Source organism: Anser anser (genome assembly GCF_964211835.1).
Source record: "Anser anser genome assembly, chromosome: 1".
Classification (NCBI taxonomy): domain Eukaryota; kingdom Metazoa; phylum Chordata; class Aves; order Anseriformes; family Anatidae; genus Anser; species Anser anser.
In genome coordinates this window covers 131,416,084-131,436,059 of record NC_139720.1, presented here as the reverse complement: position 1 = coordinate 131,436,059, position 19,976 = coordinate 131,416,084, and the positions used below count along the sequence as shown (strand labels likewise).

Genomic DNA, 19,976 nt, shown 5'->3' with positions numbered 1-19,976 from the left:
TCTTGACTCAGCCCAGTCAAAAGGCATGGAAGCTCTCATCCAGCCTGTGGGCCTTACCAAGGAAATGAGCATAGTCTTGCACACACATAGACCTAGAAATTCAGTTGTGGGTGTTCCTCAGGTCTTCATTTCAGTTACTTCTCAACGGCCCTGAAGGATGGTGTAGTGGGTGCATCTACCAGCATACATCATGTGATGTTTGTGAAGAGATACTAGCTGTGGAATTAGGATTGAGGATTACCATACTTCTGCCTCAGATCTCCCAGCATCCTTTTTCATGAAAGTGGTAGACTTCTTTTGCAGACACTGAAACATATATTTCTGTACAAGTATTTCCCTCTCAGGCCAGGTGTAAAGGGAACAAGCAGTGAGATTTTTTAGCTGAGAGATCTAATGTAGGGCTTAAATGAAAGAAACTTATCTCTGGGCATAATTTTAAACATCTTTTAATATTTACACAACCAAGTAAAAGTTATATTATGCTGTGGAGCTATTTCCATTTCTGTGGTCTGATCTTTTCAGCAGTGTTAGGATTTAATTTTGGAAGTTTCCCAGGTTTGCCTTGAAAATCATGTTGAGCTCTGTATCAGCTACACAATGTCAATACACAATGCATTACGTATATGCTGGTTGCTGGCCAGCTGGCATTTTAAACGAGTAGTTCAGGGAAAAGCAATTTTGGTGAGGGCTGACCACAGCTGGCTTCTCATTAGACTAAATTTTCAGGACTTAACATTGCCAAGCCTTTAAAGTCTTAAAGATTTATTTTAAACTTTCTCTGATTCAACGACTTCAAAAAATGAAGGCAGAAAAAAAACCCAACATGTCAACTCTCTGCATATATAACTCTGTGCACTTTATTTACTTATTAAATATGTTTCTGTTATGCTAAATCTGATTTTTGTGCAATGGTTTGAATGTCATGCTTACTCTTGCCACAAAGTAAGTGTGGTAGCTGAAATGCCTCCTTGAACAGATGTGACCACTACATAATGTAAATATTGCCAAATGCTGCCTCTTGGAAGACCCTTAGATAAATGTAAATCTGCAAAGAATAATGTGGCAATACAGTATTACTAAGCCTGTAACACACTAAAAATGGTCAGGAGTTGTCAGAAAGAAGAAGCGTTTGAGAAATCAGAAGGTAGGGTCTTATCATCACTTTCTGCACATAAGAATTTCACTTCCAATTATTCCAAAGTTATAGAAGTAAGATTATCAGTGATTTAAAGCATGGCTTTGCAGAAAATGGTAATTGAAAGTCAATTATAAATCACTGTTTACCAGTAGGGATCTTTCCTATCTTCGGCTTAGGATATTATACTTAATTCTTTAGGAAAAAAAAAAAGTCATGGACTGTTTGAAACTGGCTAGAATATGTCAAATGGAGTAGTGTTTACAAGGAGGTTAGGCTGTTCTAACTTTAAGAGTATATTCTTGTACTGTACAAGTCTCTCTGTAAGAGATAAAATGTTGGAAGAAAACAGTTTAGTACAAGTCTGGATGCATAATTTGCTAATTACCTCTGATGAGAAATAATATTTAAAAGACTTTCAAATAATACTTTTCTCTCCTACACAGTTTATAATTTCAAATGTTAATTGATTTTTTTAAACTGTGAAGGAGAATTTGGAAAAACTGTTGTCCTCTTCTAAAGACTGAGTGGGAAACAGGAGTATCTCTCAGAAAATAAACAAAAAAGCTATGATAAGAACTCAAAAATTCTTACCTCAGAGCTTGGCAGATGTCTTCTGCCAGAAAGGACATGACAAAAAGAGATCTCAATAACATATCCGAAAATACATTTCAAATACATTTAACAAGAGATACACGGTGACTAAAAAAGCAATTACAACTAAAACATGTAAATGGTTAATAGTTAATAATTAATGATTAAAGTGTGGCATATCATTTGCTTTCTTAACACTGTATCATAGGAAAACACAAAAATTAATATATCTCCATGTATTTAATGATGCAAGGAGTCTTAAATATGACTTTTCCTAACTTTTGAATACTTGACTGTTTAGCTTTTGATACTCTTATTCCAAAATTCTATGATATGACATGAGTAAAGAAGTAGTCATTGATTCAGAAAGTTACTGATGTAAAGACACTGTCAAGATTTAAAAAATATGTAGTCTTTTACATTCATTAGGCTAGCCATGAAAATTTCACAAACAAAATTTATCAATGCTCACATGGATGGACATCTCAACAGGAACTAGGTGAAGAAGACCTCTTATCCCCCTGTAGTCCTCTAGCCCATCCTTCCTCCAGCTGTAGTTCAAGGAGGAAGCTGGCTGAACATTGAGGAAGATTGTTTCCTCTCAAAAATGCAATAGCAGTGCATTCTCAGAAAGGGTGATGCAGGAGTTGGAACAATCATCATTTTAGACCTTTTCCTAGAGTGGATCGCATCTTCATACAGAGTTGGTCTGATGCACACTTCTCATTGCAAACATTTTTTCTGACTACCTCAGTAGCTTCCTTGAGAAAGTATTATTTGGAAAACAGCACAATGGACTTCTCAGTTTTTGTAAGCTTGTCAGAAGCAGTTTCAGAGTCCAGTGGTCTCTGACCAGGTTCCTTTATTTATTCCACACAAAGAGGGTTCAATGTTTAATACCACATTTACACATTTCATTATATTTGATTTTACACAGGATTTTGAGATACAGCAGTGTGATGAAATCACAGTGTGAGCACAATATATCAGTTGCAACGTACAACATGTACAAATGTAATTCCCATTTCCAGTCTCTGTATGTTCACCATCATGACATTGAGTATCCCCAAGGAAAGGAATGCATGGCATGAAGCCAGTTCAAACATGTTGCCCTTTTTGAAGTTCATTTTTTTGATTGTTCAGTTTTTGTACTCCGTGCTGCTCTGAGCCATGTGTACATTTTCCTCGTAACTGGTCTGGCTAACTCCGGAAGACATTCACACTCTTTTGATTAACTCAGGGAGAATTCAGTGGATCGGTTGATCCACTGCACTGATACAGTCATTAATCTGAAACAAAAAGGCCACCCTCCTGTTCCCTTTGTGTTGAGATGAATTCAGCTGTATGTGCAATAGCTGTGGTCACTCCCTACATTCTTCACTGAGTTTCATGAGCACATTGCTTGTGCCTGTCTCCCCTGAGTCTTCTGTTGTAGGGGTTTGTCCATCAGCCACAAGCATATGATGCCAAAGAGTTATTTGGAGATTATCAGCAATTGCTCCATAGACTACAGCTAGCAAATGCTTGAAATACCATAATTGCTCACTGTCATGAAACCAGTTCCAAATAGGAGGGTCAGACTTCATTTGAAAGAGGTTTTGTAAGTTATTCTGGGGGGATGGGAAACAGAGAGAAAGAAGAAAAAACATAGAAAGCAAACATCCTCCTCTTCTACCCAGAGCTTTGGAAGTTTTTTTGTTTTGTTTTTTTCTAAAATTAATTGAACATGCAATTACATGGAATCTCTTTTTTTCCTTTTTCTTCCCTCTTTTTTTTTCCCATTTTCACTTAGTAAACGCATTTAACATGATCATGACTCAGACAAAATATGCTTGGCCTCTGTAAGTGCAATATGCCCCATTTCCTGCAACTAGTAGGGAATATCAGGTTTCTAGCCATGACTGAGCAACGCCTGCTGCATTCGGCTTCAGAGGTCTGAAACAGAGTGCCTAGGCTCACTGCTCTGCTCTCTCAGTTTTCAGAAAGTTTGATTTATGCATTGCAGAATCTCTTCAGACATACACTAAGAGCAAAATCTTACTTTGGTGTGTGCTTAAACAGCAGCTTGTCCAGAGGAAAACCCTTAGAAAGAGGAATGGTACTAAATCCATGCTCTCATATTTGCTAAAGTTGGGACTGTTAGAATATTTGGATTTTTAGATCAACGGCCAGAAGAAAACACACAAATAAAGCATTTTGGTTTGGATCAAAATGAATTAAAAAACTCCTGTATCTTGCCAAATAAACACCAAAACAAAACAAAACAAAAAAGAAAAAAAAATGAAGGTGGACAGAGCACTTGAAGTTTTTCCATGAAATCTAAAACAAAACAGACAAACAAAAATTTATTGTATTTGGGGCATTTCTAAGAAAGGCAAAAGACTGGAATGTGTAAGTTTAAAAAGCTGTTGGACAGTAGCTGTAATTTTGCTCAGTAATTCATTGAGTTTTAGACTCTGCCCAGAGCTTAAGGTCCATCTTCTCTTCTGCCTGTGGCAGTCTGAATTCATATCTCTTAACTCCCAGAAAAAGATTTCAGCTACCAGCCCATATGATGTATGCTGGATTTTTACTTCCTTAGTTTGCAGTTTCTTTAGGGTTGGTCTTACCTATACTTTTCAGCCAAAAGAAGGTGAAAATAACACCTTAGTCTACTCGTAGGAATCTTAAGATGATGTGGCCAATCAAGAGTAAACGCTGTCCAGCCCCAAGATTGCATGGGTCCCCAGTTCTGCTCCAGCTGAAGGACTGTGACACTCCTGCAAAGCATCAGACACCAGATTTTCAGCTTCTGGTATGTGATTAGCACATCTAACCAAGTACATAAAGCAGAAACATAGGCATAGAGAGCAGAAGTTTGTACACACATATTTACACAGCTGAGTAGTCCAGAGGTGTGGGCCTGTCAGGCATAAAAGCATTTGAATCCAGCTCTTTGAAATCAAGAATGAGTTGGTCCAAAGAGACTTTTAAACATTTTGTCATTCCAAACACATTTTTAATAGCTGAAAGTACGAATCCCATTTACCTTCAATTCCTAATATTTTCAGGAAATCTTTTTCAATAAATCAGCGTTTTTCAAGACTAATTTCCTCCATCTCTACGCCTGGCATTGTGCTGATATGCAAAAGCACATTATACAATGCATTAGAGCAGAATATCTGATGGTTCAATAACTAATGATGGAGAAGGGAACCATAAGGACAACTGTTTCATAAGCTTCTCCTTGATAAATATAAGCAGGTAATATTATAATTTATATAAATATATATCCTGAATAATAATTTTCATGTCCTGGCTGTCCATCTTCTATCTGAGAGAATATTGACCCAATGGTCTTGCACAAAACCCAAATATTGTTGTTCTTCTGTATTGTTATCAAGTTAATTAGAGAACAGAGCATTTCTCCCACTTCAGTACTTCCATCTGTTTCTGATTTACCAGTTTCACATATTATGAAAATGCGCCAGACAGCAGCTCTGTCCAATATGTTTCATGTTCACAGTATATATATGAAAGATGGTTTAGTATCAGTAATTAAGCATTTACTGGCCTTCATTTTAGCTCAATATTTCTTTTGTGGAGAGGAAAAGCTCCAGCTCCTGAACAAATTGTCACAGTGACTCTGCAGTATGCATATGGCATAAGGAAAACTGCATTTCAGCCCCACTCTGGGCCTTGCCAGCAAATTGTTAAATGGTAAAATCCTGATTCATATAAACAACTCTTGTTTACATGATTACATGCCTACAAGTTCTTCCCTGCCCCCCCGCCAAAAAAAAAAAAAAATTAAAAAAAAAATCTACATCTCGTCCTGCTATATCTTGTCCAAATATTTACTCAAAGGCAGCCCCTACCACAAAAAGCTTATACCCAACATGGACAAGAGAAGAAGCAGAGGTGGCTACAGCACGGCAGGCAGGGAAAGGCTATGAAACAGATTTCTCCCCAGCAACCAAAAAGTCCACGGCATTACCTGAATTCCAAGTCATTGCTCTAATGACAGAAACATGGAGCTACTGACAGTGCTAACAATGTTTCCAACAATACAGTTTTCTAGGAAAAAAAAAAAAAAAGGAAATACCACAGACAAAAAATGTGAGCAATTGCTACATGACACACACACACAGAGAAAAATTTGTTGTCTGTCATAAGGCTGGATGGAAATGGCAACTCAAATCATTGGAGGCAAAGGAAAACACACCTATGCAAAAATAGAAATTGATGGATTTCTGGAATCAATGGTCCCTGTGCCAGGGAGCCATCCCAATTTTACTGGTAGTTTTCTGTCATGGGTATAACAAGGCATCAGAATGAAGCAAAATATTCCACCAGATGCAGCATATTTATATCATCATATTGGGAAGCAGAGGAAATGTCTTAGTGTTTCTAACATGGTAGGTTACATCGAAGAAATCAGGTGACAAAACACAACTGTATGGAAGCACACACACTTCTGAAACAAGAAGCACTCTTTCACGTTACGGTACTTACCCTCTTCTTCATTTCTATCACCTCCAGAGCTCTGAGAAATATATTATAGTGCCCAATAGGTATCATGTTTCTGGCTCATAGAGGATACTAAAATTCCCTTCAGAATTAGATTGTATCATGTACCTTATCATCAGCTGATAAAACACAAAAACTGGCCTAATTCATTTTGATGTTCAGGTTTGCCTCAGACTGAGACATGAAGGATTTCTCCTGCTTCTCCCCCACCAAATACCAATTACGGTGAATACCTTGTAAGGCTTTGGACAGCCTGGTGGGTCTGCAAAATCATACTTACATGCAACTGGTATTTGTCAAAGTGAGTACTGTAGTTATTAAAAGTATACATTCCTTACCCATATAAGGAATATTTCTATCAGACAGTGGCACACTAATAAATACGAGGATTATGCAGTCTTCCAAATTGCAAGAGATCACCTGAATAGCTATGCTTACCAGAACCTTATTCTCTGAAAGAAAATAGCAACCACATTTATTGATATAAATGGCAAGCTTCTTCGTTATGCATGAACCTGACATTTATGCTTTCTAAAACTCCCCAAGGTTGAACATACAGTTTCTTGAGACTTTGGATTCAAAATGGAAAATCTCTTCTGGTCTGAGTTTTTCACCTGGGTGTGTGAGTTCCCCAGTCAGCTGATGTAGCCTAAGATGCCTTAAGCTGCCCTCCTAACTCTGTATCTGTCCACCAGAAGAAACAGCCCAATTTGAAGGGACTCTTCATATTCACCAAAGCCCACTGCACTAAGGATATTTAATAAGTTTTAAAGATTAATTTATACCGTGTCTCTAGTGAGACGGTCACATTGGCATTCACCGTGGATTTATTTACATTCAAAAAGATCTACAACATACCCACTGAAGGACATCATGTGTTAATGTTGACTCAAGGGGTCTTTTTTCAGTGAAAATACATCTTTGGTTCAAAACAGCCTTTTTTTTTCTTTTTTTTTTTTTTTCTGGAGTGCTGTTTGAAGAAGGTAAGCTAGAAAAGCACAACTTGTAAAACTGTGTCTAAATGAGCAGAAACACACCTTGCACTTGAGTGCAATATGGCTAAAAATGGTGCAAGAAGTTGGTGCTAGAATGGTGGAAGAAGTTTCAAATCCTGCTCCCAGCTGCTTACAATTGCTTCTGCATGCAACCCAACAGCCATCCTGTCTGCCAGCTCTGTTGCCATCAAAGGCTCTTCCTCACCTCTCTCAATCAAAATATTGCCAAATTTAGTTGTTGTTTTAACCAGCTCCCAAGCCTCTCTCCATCAAATTTTGAAAAATCCTGGCAGTCAGGTGAAGTCCCTGGTGACTGGAAAAAGGGAAATATCACTCCCATTTAAAAAAAATAAAAACAAAAATAGAAAGGAGGACCCAGGGAACTACAGACCAGTGAGCCTCACATCTGTGCCTGGCAAGATCACGGAAAAGATCCTCCTGGAAACAATGTCAAGGCACATGCAAGACAAAGAAGTGACCCAAGAAAGCCAGCAGGGCTTCACCAAGGGCAAATTGTGCCTGGACAAACTGGTGGCATTCTGTGATGGAGTGACTGCATCAGTTGACAAGGAAAGACCAATGATGTCATCTATCTGGACTTCTGCAAGGCCTTTGACATGATCCCACAGGACATCCTGATCTCCAAATTGGAGAGATATGGATTTGATGGGTGAACCATTCAGTGGATAAGGAGTTGGCTTGAAGGCCGCACCCAGAGAGTGGTGGTCAATGGCTCTATGTCCAGGTGGAGGCCAGTGACAAGTGGTGTCCCTCAGGGGTCTGTCCTCGGACCAGAGCTGTTTAGTATCTTTATCAATGACATAGACAGTGGGATCGAGTGCACCCTCAGCAAGTTTGCAGATGACCCCAAGCTGGGTGGTGCAGTCAATACAACAGAAGGAAGTGATGCCATCTCATGGAACCTACACAAGCTTGAGTATTGGGCCCACATGAACCTAATGAGGTTCAACAAGGCCAAGTACAATGTATTGCACCTGGGTTAGAACAATCCCAGACATGAGGACAGACTGGGAGAAGAAATTGAGAACAGCCCTGCAGAGAAGGACTTGGGAGTTCTGGTGGATGAAAAGCTCAACATGAACCAGCAACGCACGTTTGCAGCTCAGAAGGCCAACTGCATCCTGGGCTGCATCAAAAGAGGGATGGCCCTCTGCTCTGCTCTTGTGAGACCCCACCTGGAGTGCTGCAACCAGGTCTGGGGCCCCCAGCACAAGAAGCACATGGACCTCTTAGAGTGGGTCCAGAGGAGGGCCACAAAGATGATCAGAGGGCTGGAGCACCTCTCCTATGAAGAAAGGCTGAGACAGCTGAGGATGTTCAGCCTGGAGAAAAGAAGGCTCCAGAATGACCTCATTAAGCTTTTCAATACTTAAATACTTAAATACTTCAGTACTTAAAGGGGGCTTATAAGAAAGACGGAGAATGACTCTACTCATTCAGATAATGACAGGACAAGGGGGAATGGTTTTAAACTAAAAGAGGGGAGATTTAGATTAGAGGTTAGAAGGAAAGTCTTCACTCAGAGGGTGGTGAGGCACTGGCACAGGTTGCCCAGAAAATTTGTGGATGCCCCATCCCTAAAGGTGTTCAAGACCAGGTTAGATGAGGCCCTGAGCAACCTGATCTAGTGGGTGGCATCCCTGCCCATGGCAGGGGGGTTGGAGCTAGGTGATCTTTAAGGTCCCTTCCAACCCCAGCTATTCTGTGATTCTATGAAATTGCTGAAAGAATAGGACATATCTGAGTCATTCAGACTGACACCCCTCCACTAGAAGGTCCTCTACATGGCAGGTAGCAGCCTTCAGCTGAGGAGCAACAACAAAGTAGCGTCAAAGGCAGTACAGGGACAGACAGGAGCAGAGAAGGATGACTGCCCAAAGCTAAATTTCCCTTTCATGGGTTTAAAAGTATTTCATCCATTCTCTTGTCAGAACTCCTGGGCAGAAGAAATGTCTGTAACTGCTCTGTCACCACACCTTTTGTATTGGATGCTTTTTAAAGAGCCCTATGTTTGCAAAGTTTTTATTCTGCTAAAACTGTTCAAAATAATCAAGTGAAATACTTCATTTATGGGTGGTTGGATAAAAAAACAAAACGTGTTAGTGATTCGATGATTCAAAAGGCTTTTTTTGGGGAGGGTGGATGGAGGGGTGGAGGGGGACGTTGAGTTGACATGAATAAGCAAACATATAATGACCACTGCCTAATATTTTCTCCTTTGTGTGTGCTATAGTTCTGCACTTCATTTCTCTCGTGCTTTCGCTGAAATTTTCTGTTTCCTGCAATGTACATAACTCCTTTCTTACAAAACTGTAGGATTTACCTTGGAAGCCCTGTGATTCTGAATGCATTACAGAAGACGGAGTCAGGCCAGGGACCCTGCTCACAGTGTGGGAATCAATGAGATTTGGTACTACAGCTCCCTCAAGACAATGCACAGTCGTGATCTGCAGTTTAGTATTGAAATGAATCAACACAATCCATTGTGATGCTTTGAATAAGTAAAAATAAAACATTTCAATGAACTCCAGACTTTTGTATTAAAGTACTGTTTTTCCTAAGAATTTCAGAATTTCCATTCTAAAGAAGATTTTGAAATTTTTCAATTCTGCCCTGTTGTGCAAAGAAACGAACTGCTAAGACACCAGCAATTTCTATGGCAATTCTAAAATTAATGTGGTTCTAAACATGCATAGCATTTTTTGTACTGTATTGAAACAGACTCATGGGTGCAGCAGCAGATGTGCTGGGACCCTTACAAGACCAATATGCTCAGCTTTCCCAATAAGCCACATGATGACTATGTTGTATACAGCAATTCCTACGGGGGTTATTTTGTTCAGTAAAATCAGAAAGAGGTTTTCTCATTTGTATTTTTGTATCTTGGTTCCCATGTACTGTAATCCCAATTGCAAATACAATCCACCTAGTTATAACAAAACGTCTTTGTAGAGCACACATATTCTTTGTTTCAGGGCCTGATGTTCGAGGAGTATAAAGGCTACATTCAATGCACTCCAGTCTGCAGCTGGAAAAATGACTGGAAAATTACTTCCTGGCTCGAAGCCAGCACTAAGTTTGCTCAGGACATAAAGCAATACAGGGCATGCAAGGCTCTGATCCATATCTGGTTTTAACCTGCAACGGGGAAATCCAGCTACTTCTTGTATCTATAATTTGTTACCTGTCACTTACTGACAGCCCAGCACATGCTGGCCACATTACCTGCCAGGGTCCTGAGGTCCATGTGGCCACCTCAGGGCCAGGTCTCACCCTAATACACCTCATGGGGCCTGGGCCTGGGCCTGATCCTCACCCACAGGCCCAAACCCCAGACTGCTCTCAGCCTGTCCCCGTATCCAGGGAGGTACCCAGGGCTGGGGCTGCCATGGTGCTCCCCAGCTGCTTGTTCCTGGTGGAGTGCTGGGACTTTCCTGTGGGCCTTTCTAGTACTCTACTTATTGAAGCTGAGATCATGGCCCAGCTGGCTTGTTGGCTTGTTTCCTCTGTTCACTGTCTAAAGTTATTGCCTTGATTATTGGGCTAGGGGGTTGATGAAGGTCAGCATCTCCTCAGTTTGGGGAAATCCAGCTGTGGTTTTATTAAAAGATTGACCTTTCTTGGGCCCAATGGGTTTTCATGCACCCAGAACCAAACTAATTCTGAAAAAAGGACTAGCACATGGGACATACACAAATGGCTTAGACAAGCACAACTCTCTTCAGCAAGCCAAAACAAAGTGGCCTGGAGACGATAATGCAGTGACTTTTCTCTACACAGAGAAAAGAGATCAGAAGAGACCACCTCTACGTCCTGCCTCCTGAGAGCTCCCTGCAAGAGGGACTTGTCTCAGCCTCCATTTCTTTGGTAAAGCATGGCATCAGCAGCTGGGGCATGGGCACAAAGGAGCCAACAACCCCAAAGGGTGCAGAGATTTGTGTCTAAAACCTGAATGGGACTGTGGGAAAAATGAACTTGACTTCTGTCTGAGTTTCACCCTTCAAGTACTGACCTGGAGACACAGGGACAAATTCAACCCAGACATGGGAGGTGGGGTGCTGACATCCCATCTGACTTAGGATCACCTTTGCTCATGACATGAGGCTGTTCCTGCCGAGTCACACCCAGCAGTTTCTCCAGAAGTTTATCACATGTGCCAGCAACATGGAGGCCTTTACTCAAAGAGGCCTTGGGGACCTCCCACTATGATGCAAGGATGCTACTTGGCCTCTTCCAGACTGAACACCTCCCCATCCAGAGAGAAGTCTCAGCTAGCACCCAGCTAGGTCCAAAAGCAGGAGACCTCCAGGGCCTGCACACAAGGAGGGGAAAAAAGACATCCTCACCTGCAAGAATCCCACAGCCCCTGGCAGTCACAGGGAGCCTCTGATGAGGAAGCCTGGGAAGCGGAGCATAGAAAACATTGCAGGCTCTGCAATGAGCACAGAGACCCAGCAGGAGGACATGGAGGCAGCAGCTGGTGTCTCCACGGACAGTGGTGTCCACAGCCCCTCCAATACCTGCAGGGACAGGAGGTTCTTACCTGGGAGTCACCAGCTCTCCCAAAAGAGGAGGGTAAGCAATTCCCAGGTCATTTCGACCCCAGCAAGAAGCAGTCACGGCTTCAGTGCTATCAGGAACCATGGGAGGAAAGTCAGACTGCCAAAGAAATGGTAAAGTCAAGCCTTATACTCACATACATCTGGGAAGAGTGGACAATGATCCCTGAGGCTTTATTCACAGCCCTTGTCCCTTCTTCCTCTGCTGCAGTGCTGGCTTTCCGTACTGGAGGAATTATTCCTAGTACTTTTCGTAGGCTAAGCAAGTGCTCTGCTTATTATAGTGCCTCAGTGACTATTTAGACCAGGAATGGCCTCAGGAGGTTTCCAGTCCAACCGCCTGCCCAAAGCAGGGCCAGCCCTGGGGTCAGACCAGGTTGCTTATGGCTTGGTGCAGTCAGGGCTTGAAACCTCCCAAGGACAGAGACAACACAGCCTCTTGGAGTGACCTTCTCCACTGCCACACTGTCATCACAGGGAAATGGTCTTTCCTTATATCCAGCCTGAATCTCTCTTATTGCAACTTGTGCCCATTGTCTTTCTGCATGCCATGAAGAGTCTGACTCCAGCTCCTTGATGACCCCTCAAAAGGTTCTATCTACGTGCTATTTAGTGTCACCACAGCCTTCCCTCCTCTGGGCTGACCCAGCCCAGATCCCCAGCCTCTCTCCGTGGGGCAAGTGCTCGAGCCCTACCAGCTTGGAAACCTCTCCTGTGCTTGTTCTATTTTGTTTCTTGCATTCGTGAGCTTTTCCCCTTTGCAGCTCTAAGCTCCACTTTTCTTCTCTAGCATGGTACAGCACATTTTGGGAGCTGAAAAGAAGCTGTGACACTGCAATAGGAGGGCAATGATGCTAACATTGCAGCAGCAACACAAGAGTTGTGGCCTAATGGGGACTTCTTCCATTTGCTTTCCCCTGGTTTCCAACAATATGCAGTGCAGGGCTACATCCTCACAACCAGTGAAGCATGGGAAGGTTGCTTTCCTCCAGCCCCACTACACAAACTTCTACTTTTAATTCACATATGGACTGGGGACACAGGTTGCCAATACCATGGAAGACTTTAACCTAACCTTAAATGTTTAGAAAGAAGAGAAGATCACAGAATAAATGTCATAAATAAATCAAAACCCGCTACAAAGCAGAAGATGTAATTTGAAATAGAAATCAAAGGTAGGGCAAATGACAAGTACTCTGAGAAATTATGTATAAGTGAATTACCAGTTATAGTGGTAATTATAGTCATTATAGAAAGATATGGAGGAAAAGAAAAAAAAAAAGAAAAAAACACTAACAAATATCTAGGTCACTAAGGCAGAGATCTGCTTTAGAATAACATAAAGTATAGCAGCATTCATAAAGGTATTGAAAAGATTTCCAGGGCCATGTTGTAGCACGTACCTTTACACAAGCATTGAAAACATGAAGAAAACTGCTACTTGTGTGCATGGTGAGGACAGTGATGGGTTGGGACGTTTATGTCCCAGGAGGGGTAACCTGAGCCCTTCACATTACATCTTACACCCAGTATTACACTTGCAGATTAAATAAGTGTTTGAGCACTGCCCAGAAACCTGCCTGTCTGGCAGTGTAATGCAATGAAGAGGTGTGCAAGCTAGCTCCAGCTACAGAAGCAACCGTCCCTTCTATCAACACACAAGCACCTTGGATATATATTGTTCCTTTAAATCTGCTCAGAGATTAAGATGAATATTAGAAATTTCTAGTTCAGAAAAAAAAATAAAAATAAAAATTATCCTGCATTCCTTTCTTCTGTGGATGAACCCTCTTTGGTGCTGATGATGTATATTGCCCAATTTTAAAACAGCTCAGGTCATTGAGAAGGAGACACCAATAGGGAAGTGGGGTCACAGACAAGAGGAAAGGTCTTTGTAGGAGATGGAAAGAAGCAAACACAATGAGGCTTTTGCATAAAATTTCCCAAACTCAGAGCTAATTCTGCCTAAGTGGAACTCTTACTGCTGAGGAAAGTAGCTTAGAAAAAAACTCAGAATGTGTCTGTTTTTTCAACTGTTCACTCTTTGCACTCCAGTGAGAGGCTTTTATTAATTAACCAGAGGGGAAAAAAATAGTGGTATTTCAATATATCATATAAATGAAGAAGTTCTGGTCCAAGTCCAAGAGTTCAAGAAGAGTGGAATGTGCAAACTCACTTACTACTATGAATATATATTTCTCCCCTTATTCTTGGTTATTTTTTTCAGCTCTGATGAGGCCAACCCTAGCTGAATACTAGCCAAGTTGCTGTATTGGGACCCCAAGGATAGACACATGAGTTTCATCTTCTCTTGGTTCACTGGTCTCTGTCCCATCCTTGGCATGTCTGACACCCTTCTAATATGAAATATGGATGTCTGTTATCTCCTCTCAGAAATGGGGCTAAATGGCCTCTAGGCTGTCCTAAGCTTCCAGACACCACAGTGATTTAAACACACTGAATTCCTTAAATCTAGCCTGCAGCATGTTGGATTTACATGTTACTATTCAGTGACACGGGACAGATGAAAGTTAACAGATGCCCAAGATGTGTATGGGTTTCTAAATACAATTATCCTCTACTTCAGTTAGCACAGGAAGGATACAGTGCTAGACAAAATAATAAACACACATGCTTCTGTTTCCTTCTCTGTTTTTTTTTCCGGATATGTCAGAATCTTTTTGTCTTTTCTATCTCAACTATGTATGATTTGGGGTGGTAGTTGTTCTTTGGATCCTCTCTCTCTGTCCCTCACCCCTCCCTTATGCACCTATTTTTCTTCTTCCTTGGCTAATCCTACCTTGAGAGGAGCGTTACTTTCTCTCCTGCACAAACTCCTCAGGTTTGAAATCATGTCCAGTTAAAGGGTTGTAAAATTACATCTAAATCCTTTGCTCTGCCTCAGGGAAAAACTCAACTGCTCTAATCTCTGGCTTCCTAAAAAGAAGTCAGACAAAACTTAACCTGGCAGATTTTGGTTATTGCATTGCTCCCATTTACTTACATTTGAATGAGATTTCCTCGGGTTTATGGCTTTCCATCGTTAGTGCTGTCATCAACCCATTGAATTTCAGCCAAAGAAGGCAGTAGAAAGAGTAGTGAGGGTACCCACTGGACTGGTTTCAAACTGGAGTTTGAAATCTAACATAAGGCTCCTAATATAAATACAGTTCATAAGCTCTGCATCAACCCTCTCCTCTAGACTGTCGTAGTTACTCATCATATGAAATTGATTTTGTGCTTTTTAGAAGACCCATCTTTACCACAGCAACCCACAGCAACTAAACAAAAAGTTCATTGTTACACACATCTATTGCCAAGCTTAAACTCACTTATAGAGACATGTTGCAGTCTAATTCAACCTGTGGGTGCCACGCTCCAGTGCTGATCAGGGATGATACTGAGCTCACCAGCCCCGTATGTGGTGGAATGACTCAGCCCAGGCCAAATACTTAGCTAATGGTAAGTACAGTTTGGGTTTGTTTGATCTTTGATAAAAAGTTTCAGATCATTTTTCAATCACATGATGACAACAAGGCCATTCTAAGCAAAACCAGGTACTTTTTGAAATATGAGATTCTGCAAATCTTGAAAGCAGATTAATTGCTTTTGCTTTAAGAGAGGAAGAATACAGCTACAGTAAGCTAGTTATTGCTGGGAGCGAGAGGTCAAAGGGGTAAAAGAGATAAAGCACTCTCTTTTAATGATATTTTCCTGCGAAGGCAACAGTGCATTTTTACATTGTGGTTCCAATATAACAGCAAGGAAAGGACAGACTCCAGTGTACTACCGACTTTAAAAGGATGCAACACCTTTAAGTGAATTACATTGTTTTAGTGGTGATGGTGTTTATTATTTTGGATTTGTAAAATTATAGAAGTTACTCCAATGATTAATGTGATTGTAAAATTTTGTGCAGAAATCATCAAATGAAATATTGCAAAAACTTCAGTACAGAAGGGCTAAGTCTGCTTTTGAAAGCCAAATAATTGGGATAGTTTTCAAATAGGTATGTTGATAGCCTTGTAAAAAATCATTGTAGGGACTGATGGATGTTTGTCATTTTACCCATTACAAATTATCTTACTGCAACACCTTGAGACCCCAGCAGAGATCAGAGACACACTGTAAAAAACAATCAGCTGAAATGATAGTAAAAAAAACACAAAACAAAACAAAAAAAATGCAGTTCAAATACAAAGACAAAAATTGCACAGGAGAAGGGGAGTCACTGAGTGATATGTGGTGACAGATTCCAGTCGTACTTCTCTTCCAGTAAGTTATTTTCCCTCATTTCTGCTCAACTGAAAATACATTTTTGTGATGTTTCTTATTTTCCTGTAAATATTCTTACAAGGTTTGTTTTTACAGGCCTTGCTAATTGTGGCTTTTCAATAGTCACGAAAAATAAATTATTATTACTATTACTGATATTTCTGGGATGTGCATATTTTTGTTCTGTCTTTCATACTATGAAGAAAACCCCACAGAACAAAAGAAACTGCAATATTTGGGGGGAGGGGGGGAGACAAAGAAGGGGATGGTTTTGAAAATGCAAATATTTTAAGTATTGTGTTTTAAAATGATAAGGAAAAATGGTATGTAAAAGTTCACTTTTACCTAAGAACTGTGTAAAAGTAGATATATATAGCAGAATGTTGCATATTTTAGAGATATGTGAATAACAAAATTAAGAAAATAAATTTATTTGTAAAGAATAAATAACTGATGCCAGTCTCTTTTACATTTTAAGTTATCTTAATTTGAAATTATATTTGAAAATCATTTTGAAAACAAAACAACCAAAACCAAAAACAAAACAAAACAAACAAACAAAATCAAAAAACACCAGAAACTGAAAGGATATTCTATATATTCTAACCTTCTCCCCATTGTAGTATAAGGCTTACTGCATGGCTATAACATAAGAATTTATTTTTCTGTACAAAAAAAAGTGGTGAAGTGAATCTACTTTTGAGTAGTAATCAAACCTATCATTTCCAGGTTTGTTTGTGTATTTCTGGAGGAAACATTTCATGTCATACATATCACATCAATTAAAACTCTTAAATCAATTAAAAATAAAAATAAAATCTCCACTCTTTCAACTACAACACACAAAGTGTTAAGTGCATACTGGAAACACATCTTGTTTGGTTGTTCGCTTCAGCAGAAGTGGTGGAGATAAGAAAAGTAGAGCAAAAAGATGAAAGGCATCCACGCCAACCTCCCAAGGTCTCCTCTACTGCTCTCATTAACTGCTCCGTTAAACTGGCTAAAAATGTTTTAGGAGCTTAATGGAAATGGTTTTAGGTAATTGTTCTTCTCTAAACTTCCTCTTACTTGAAGTCTAAATAATTTGGAGTGAGAGGAGATCAGAGGCAAGTCATAGGTTAGGGATTATGAGATTACAGAGTGTCCGCGGGAGGGTGTAATCCTCAACAAGGCTCTGCAGGGAAGTTCTCTCTCGCTGCTCTGTGTGACCACGCTGAATACTTTGGGGCTCTCTTCCCCCCGACTGAGCTCAGGCATTTCTGAAGGTCCCACGAGGCGGCAAGGCCCTGGCACCGTGCGCCCCTCTGACTAACAGACAAATCACAGAAATGCAAAAACTACGGGGGAAACTCAATGTAAACAAAAGCAGGAAGTGCTGCCTTTGTGTGTGTGCACACCAGCTATGCCTGCAATGTCAGACTAATCAATGTACTTTTGGACATGGCAAAGTCTCATTATCTATTTCTATTATCTATTCCTATTCAGTGCAGCAGTTGAAAACTGTCTGCTTAGCTTTACTTTGCACACAGCTGCTTGACTGATTAAAGTCATAAAATTTACCAATCACAGACCATTAGCAATAAAGCAAAATTGGTGAGTCATAGTTCAAAATACCAAGCTTTCAAACTCAAATATGGAACATGAAAAACAGGGTGTGGAAAGACGACTTTATTATTACAGGCTCTGTCCTTTGCCTCTGCCCCGGCTATTTTCCCCTCAGCTCAGCAATAGAGCACTGCCCAAAACGGACCCTAAGAAAGCCCCTCCCTGAGAAGAGGCCTCCAAGCAGGGAAAGGGACAGGGCTGAGACATAATCAAGGTGACTGTGATGACACTGGGAGGTTCAGGAAGAAACAGAGCTGCTCACCTGCCCTTCAGCCCAGTCAGGGTATCTCTGGAGCAAAGATCCCTGAGGAAGCTTTAAACAAGCTGGTCTGGGTGCAGAATCAGCCAGACCATGGAAATGTAGAGTTCCCAGGGATGTTTACCACTCTATGTCTTCAAAAGAAATTAAAAATTGTTTGTAACTCTGAAGCAGATTAAGGTCCTTGGCAACACAGACTGGGAACAAGCTATGATGTGTCCCATCTTGACTGCTAACAGCACTATGTATTATCTTGGATCATGCAATACAACAGGACCAGATGGGATGTGTCACCATGAGTGTATAGCAAAAAGCAAACAAAAGAGATTTGAAAAGGGGGAAAAATATGCAGGATCTGACCAGCGTCCATGGTTCCGCTTTCCTGCAAAACCATCAGATGTTGAAATATAAAAGAAAATAAAAAAAAAAAAAAAAGAAAAAGAAAAAAAGAGAGAGAGTTATGTTTTCACTGGTAGAAAGAGCCCCAGAGGTCAGGCTACCTCCAGCTGACTCCAAGGCTACCTCCTTGACATTTTAGCTATGTAGATGTATCAAAATCATCCAGGCCTCAGAGTACATATTCCTTTCAGTGATGTCTCATGTCTGGAGAGACGACACTACCCAAGAGTCTAGTTTTATCATTAGTGTTATCTCTTTACTGCTCTTGCATGAGAGATGAAAACATTTTGCTCCTGTTCTAATTTTGTTTACCCTGAGGTCTCACTATGCAGAATGCACTGCAGGTCCCATCCAGCACTGATGGACTCCTTACCTACATCTTGCAAAGGGTCAGATCCTCCAGAATTCCTTTAGGAAACAAAACAAATTGCCTGCTGTTCTTCTCTTTGCTTTTTAGTCACTTACTTCCTCTTCAGATCCCTGTTTTTTCTCTCCTGTTGACTCACTTCTGCTTGTGCCCTGTTTTCATAAAGCTGTTACCCTGTCACGTCTCTGTTTCCTAATACTCTATCAGCAAATAACAGAATTTTGCAAGTCTCATTCAAACTGCAATAAAAGCAACATTAGTTATCATGCAGGAGTTTAGGGACATTCCTGCATCAGGGCCAATCTTTACGGGAGAATAGGGGAGAATGGTCCTAAACTTTTTGCCATGAATAATTCAATACATTTACTTTATTTTTTTTTCTCTACTTCCACATTGTGTTTAGCTTTCTTGTTCAGATGAACCATATAAAAGTAAACACATGCTCAGAAGATTAATGAAATCAACACACCGAATTAAATTTACATACCTAGATATGTTTATTGTTGTTGTTGTTTTAAGATTGTGGAAGGTTTTCCAACAATTTCTGCTGGCTTCTATTACATGCAACAGTAGATATTAAAGTGCAGGTGGACTGAAAACTCTTAAATTCAGGAATAACCTCCTTTTCTGTGACTAATATAAACTGACCTGAACCCCAGTCTTCATTTGGCTCCTGTTCCGAAAGAGGCCCTATGAGTAAGGAGAGGCATAGACACAGTCATAGGCTTAGTAACTTAGTCAGAAAACCTCTCAAAGTAAAGAAAATCTTGCAAAAAATAAGCATGAAACACCACATATGATGTTGTAACTTATTTCTGTTTTATTTTTAAAGACTAGAAGCAAAATATGTACACTGCCACCAGCACGGAGAAAGGAAGTTTTCTTCACTGTGCCCTCTATTACTAGCACAGGTGAAGCTGACGTTTGTAAATGAATGTAATTAATCTGTTACGTCTTGTGTATGTCAGAAAATAGCATTTGAAAATGATTAGAAATTAATAACCTAAAGGACAGTAATTGGTCCTTTTTCCAAGAGACTACAGCTTTTTTCTAATCATATCATAATGTCACCTGCTTGGATCATTTTTCAAGTTTGCAACACCCTGTGCCCTTGCTGTGTTCTAGAGCACACCTATCTGATTGCACTCACTATCTTGCTCTTATTTTTCTCCTGTTTTGATTTAAAAAAAAAAAAAAAACAAACACAAAACTCCTTATGTGTACTCAGATTTGTACTGACGGAGTACCTGCCTATGCT

At 40.4% G+C, this 19,976-nt stretch overlaps 1 long non-coding RNA gene across 1 annotated transcript in view; it reads right to left on the bottom strand.

Annotated features, from left to right (window-relative positions):
* Positions 1-103: 103 nt before the first annotated feature.
* LOC310895942 overlaps positions 104-19,976 on the bottom strand; it is a 39,703-nt gene continuing 19,830 nt past the window's right edge. The window contains exons 6-7 of the long non-coding RNA XR_014581061.1: positions 4,339-4,488; positions 104-4,048 (exon numbers count right to left, since the gene is read on the bottom strand). This is a non-coding gene — a long non-coding RNA (uncharacterized lncRNA). The remainder of the gene's footprint in view (positions 4,049-4,338; positions 4,489-19,976) is intronic.